The sequence below is a fragment of the Pistacia vera genome, unplaced genomic scaffold (assembly GCF_008641045.1).
Source record: "Pistacia vera cultivar Batoury unplaced genomic scaffold, PisVer_v2 Contig912, whole genome shotgun sequence".
In the NCBI taxonomy this organism is placed as follows: domain Eukaryota; kingdom Viridiplantae; phylum Streptophyta; class Magnoliopsida; order Sapindales; family Anacardiaceae; genus Pistacia; species Pistacia vera.
The window spans coordinates 21,455-26,222 of record NW_022196793.1 but is presented as its reverse complement, the minus strand read 5'-3'; the positions used below and the strand labels follow the sequence as shown (position 1 = coordinate 26,222).

General features: G+C 36.7%; 1 non-coding gene across 1 annotated transcript; it reads left to right on the top strand.

Annotated features, from left to right (window-relative positions):
• The first annotated feature begins 3,656 nt into the window (after positions 1 to 3,656).
• On the top strand, positions 3,657 to 3,763 carry LOC116119939. The gene has a single exon (XR_004126472.1). It is a non-coding gene; the product is annotated as a small nucleolar RNA R71 (small nucleolar RNA).
• Positions 3,764 to 4,768: the final 1,005 nt, after the last annotated feature.

Sequence of the window (4,768 nt, the reverse complement as noted above, 5' to 3'; positions counted from 1 at the left end):
GGCTGCCTTTGTTGGAATCTCAACCTCTTTACCACTTCTTTAGACGATCGTACTTGCATTTTCTCTTGGATTGACCACCATTTGAGAGGGTAATTTCCCCGAACTTTGTGCCTCCAGCTTACTAATTGCTGTTGCTGTCTATCTCATCTGATTCTCCAAACTTTAAACACTGGCCCTCGTCTCCTGTTGAAATTGCAAAGTATTAGTACCAAGAGACTTAATAATATCTTCTAAAGACATACCAGAATTAGAAGTTTGGTCCGGTTCTTGTCTAGGGGGGTATGGCTGCTTATACTGCTGGTAATTTGGGTGGTTTTGAGGGTGGGGCTGATTCACTTGTTGATTGCCATAGCCAAGATTGGGGTGATCCCTCTATCCCGTGTTATATGTGCTCGAATAGGGATCATACTTCCTTTAAGGTTGTCCAAGAAAACCAACTGCTGCATTCACTTGCTCAATAGGCTCCTTTTGAAGAGTTGGGCACATATCAGTTGGATGCCCTACTACCGAACAAATTCCACAAGCCTTCACTGTTTGCATGTTACCTATAGCCATTTGACGAACAAGAGAAGTGAGACTCGAGATTTGTTGTTCAAGGGAAGAAATATTTACCTCATTATCACGCCTAGATAGAAGGTCAAGCCTATGGTCAAACTATTGAGAATTGGTCACCATATTTGCAATCAAGTTTCTCGCTGCCTAAGGAGTCTTAGCCACCAAAGCTCCTCTACTTGCAGCATCAACCACGCTCCTATCAGTGTATGTAAGGCCCTCATAGAAGTACTGGATAAGTAGCTGCTCACTAATTTGATGATGGGGGTAGCTTGCACACAATTTCTTAAAACAGTCCCAGTATTCATGTAGGGACTCTTCGTTGTGCTGCCTTATACCACAAATTTCTTTTCGAATGTTGGCCGCCCTCGAAGCTGGGAAATATTTCTCCAAAAACAACCTCTTCATCTCGTTCCATGTGGTAATACTCCCAGAGGGTAGATAATAGAGCCAATCCTTAGCCGAATCCTTCAAAGAAAATGGAAAGGCTCTTAATTTAATTTGCTCCTCGGTCACCTCCGTAGGTTTCATACTCGTGCAAACCACATGAAGCTCCTTTAAATGCTTGTGAGGATCTTCACCTGCAAGGCCATGAAAAGTGGGCAAGAGATGTATTAGTCCAAATTTTAATTCAAAAGTAATAACAACATCTAAAACAGGAAACGTTATGCATAAAGGTGCTTGATTCAAATCAGGGGCAGCAAGCTCTTTCAAAGTTCGATTTCCAGCCATGACTTCCTCCTCTTCTAAATTAGAGTTGCTAGCAAATTGGGAATCAAAAACCAAATTGTTTTCCTTAGAATTTCTCCGAGCTTCCTTCCTTAACCTATGCAAAGTGCTCTCTATTTCCGGGTCGAATGTTAAATCGCCAAGATGAGAGGACCTGGTCATAAAACACAGAAACTCATAAAAGAAATAAATGACAAATAATGAAAAACCAACTAGAAAAAAAAAATTAATTAATTTTTTTTCTTTTTAATGATAGAAACACAAAAATTCCAAAAACCCTATCAAAACTTTGTTTACTGGCCTCAAGAGGGTGGGGCTAGAAGACCTCTAATCTTGCTCAAAATTTCGTTTTCTTCGAAACGGGTACTCGCGGCACTCCAAATTCAACCAAAATTTTTCTTATGAATAGTACTACTGTTCATCTAGAACAGTACTACTATTCACATTTTTTTTTCTTCTTCTTTTCTTTTTCTGCAAAATAAAAAATAAAATAAAATAAAACAATAACAACGAAATAGGAACCACAAAAACAAAACAAAAAAAAAAAATCAACTAGAATTACTCCCCGGCAACGGCACCAAAATCTGGCGTGCTATCGTAGGCACCCAGAATTAAAACCATAAAAAATACACATAGTAGTGTGAGTAGGGATCATTCCCAGGAAGAGTGTCTAGCCGAGTTTAATGTTACATGAACAAGGCTAGGGGGTTTTGAGTAAAACAGAAATAATTTTAGGAAAAACAATTCAAATTAAACTATCGAAATCAATCAAATAACGAAACTTGGTCTAGGTCAACATCCACCATCAGAATCTTACAACTAATCATCCATACAAAAATAAATCAATTCATACCCTGAATATTCATCGTTGGAACTATTTTCCTATCTCTCCTTAGTTGTAATTAATTAAGAAACAAGCCATCTAATTAACCTTACTACTAAACAACCCTAGACAAGCACTAAAGATTTAATCTAGTGGCAACCTTAAGACCTAGAGAGATCGATGAAGCTAAACAACACAAACTCAAGTGGTTGCATTTAATTTAGTCAAATGTTCTTCTTAAGACTTAATAATTCCTGACGCAGCAAATTCTTAAACCCCAATTACTTCACAAGTTAGAGGGATCAAACAATTACGGATTTGATATCTAGATTGCAACAATTAATAAACTAGTAGGCCTCCTGGTAATTAAACACAACAATCATGAAAATATGCATAGAAGAACATCCAATACTCAAACATAAATTGAACACTTAAAGAAAAAAACCAGATTGATCTCACAGTTTATTGATTCCGAGGTCTTGTTTCCTTCGACCAAGTTATAAATATTAGCCACTCATGGCCATCACGAAAAGTCCAAGGAAAATTTCAAGAAGATGAGAGGGAGAGGCATGTGTGTCTCTCTGTCATCCCTAATCTGATCTCTCTCTCCCGTTAAGAATATCCAATTCAAAAGTATTTGAATTCTACTAAATCTCCTCAAAATATTCTAATATCCTAAAATAACATTTATCCTAATCTGATTCTAATTAATTGAAAATAAAATAAAGTCCTAAAATAAAATAGGAAAGTGGTATGTCCAGCTATAACTCTCGTGCAATAGGTCTCAAATCTTCCAATAATAAACTGCCTATTTGAATTGCAAGACAAGGTAGAATGTTCTAGAGCGTCCTGTGCAGATATGTCAAATTCAAGCCCGATTATAACCTTGATGCAGCGAGTATCTCTCCAAACTCAAAACATGAAAGTTGTAGATCTTTTTCGTAGGGTTCCATATCATTTTGAATCGTCTCAATAGGAGCTGACATGAGAGAGTTATGCCCAGATTACAAAGCAATGTCGAAACTATATGAATTCACCTAATTCGTTCCGTTTTGCATTTAACGCCTCCATTTGCATCCTAAATCAAAATAGAATAATAATGAGTACATTTAGGCAACAAATAAGTATAAAAGACCAGACATTAAGGTGGGGTAAATATGACATTTTGCATTCTCATCAAAATGATGAGGATGATGAGGCAAAGGTGTTCCGCACTTGGCAGTCAATGCTTGCATGGTTACTTGTACAAAAGTGACATGTTATTTGAGGTGTTTGAATAGAATTAAAATGCATACCTCCTATTTGTTTTTGAAGCGCGACAAGTTGGGTTGAAATGGTTGTGTAAGCATTAACTTCATGAATACCCATTGACTTCTTCGGCATTATTCTCTCATCTGGTCTTTGGTAGTTGTTACTTGCTAAAACTTCCAGTAACTCTTAAGCTTCCACCGGTGTCTTCTTCTGTAAAACTCCCCCAGCTGTTGCATCTACCATTGTTCGAACATTTGGTAGCAAACTCGAATAGAACATTTGGACTTGCATCCAAATAGGCAAACAATGGTGTGGACACTTCCTCAACATTTCCTTGAATCTCTCCCATGCTTCATATAATGATTCATGGTCACCTTGTACAAATGAGGTAATGTCATTTCTCATCTTTGTCGAAAGAGCTAGTAGGTAATACTTGCAAAGGAACTTCTATGCTAGATCATTCCATGTCATGATGGTTCTAGCAGGTAATGACATTAACCATCCTTTTGCCTTATCTCTCAATGAGAATGGAAACAGTCACAACCTAATAGCTTCATCTGTCACCACGTTGTGCTTGAATGTGTCACAGATTTCCAAGAAGCTGGCTATGTGCATATTAGGATCTTCTTTTGGATCACTCCCAAACCATATTGATTGTTGAATCACTGGTTATAGTTGGCTTAATCTCAAATTTATTTGCCTCAACAGGCGGTCTCGTTATGCTCAAATTACACCCATCAACTTGTAGAAGTGAAAACTCCCTCAAGGTTGTATTTTCAGCCATCTCAATGATTCTCACCTCTCTTTCTCTTCTCTCTCTGATGAGTCTTCTTGTGGTTCTTTCAATCTCTAGATCAATAGGAAGCACAAGAAGATTTCTTGCTTTTTGCATAAACTAACAAGGAAAGAAAAACAGCGTGAGATCAAAAGTGAACAAAAATTAAACTAGAATAATAAAATTGCAAATTAAACTTCAATTTAGCAAAAAATAGAAAACTTCAATATTAACACAAAATCAATCCCCGGCAACGGCGCATCCAAAAACTTGATGCATGATTTCACAAACATGCATGTGTAGTAAGTGCACTAGTCGCAAAAAGTAATAAAATGATGAATAGATTATCGTTCCCATGAAGATTGCATGCTAAGTACCAAATTTTCTAATTTTATAACTAATTGAAGAACACAAAAATGTTGGAATTGCAGGAGCTACAAAAAGAACTAAATTAAAACAAAATAAAAGAGACAACTAAAATTAACACAATAAAAGTAATTCAACAACAAAATTCAGTTCAAGAAGAGAGGTTAGGGTTTCAATTTCACTAAGTTCCTCCAATTCAATCTAATAATCGTATTATCTTCAAGTTCACATGCAAGGATTACAAATCGGACTCCCTAGGTTGTAAAATATAC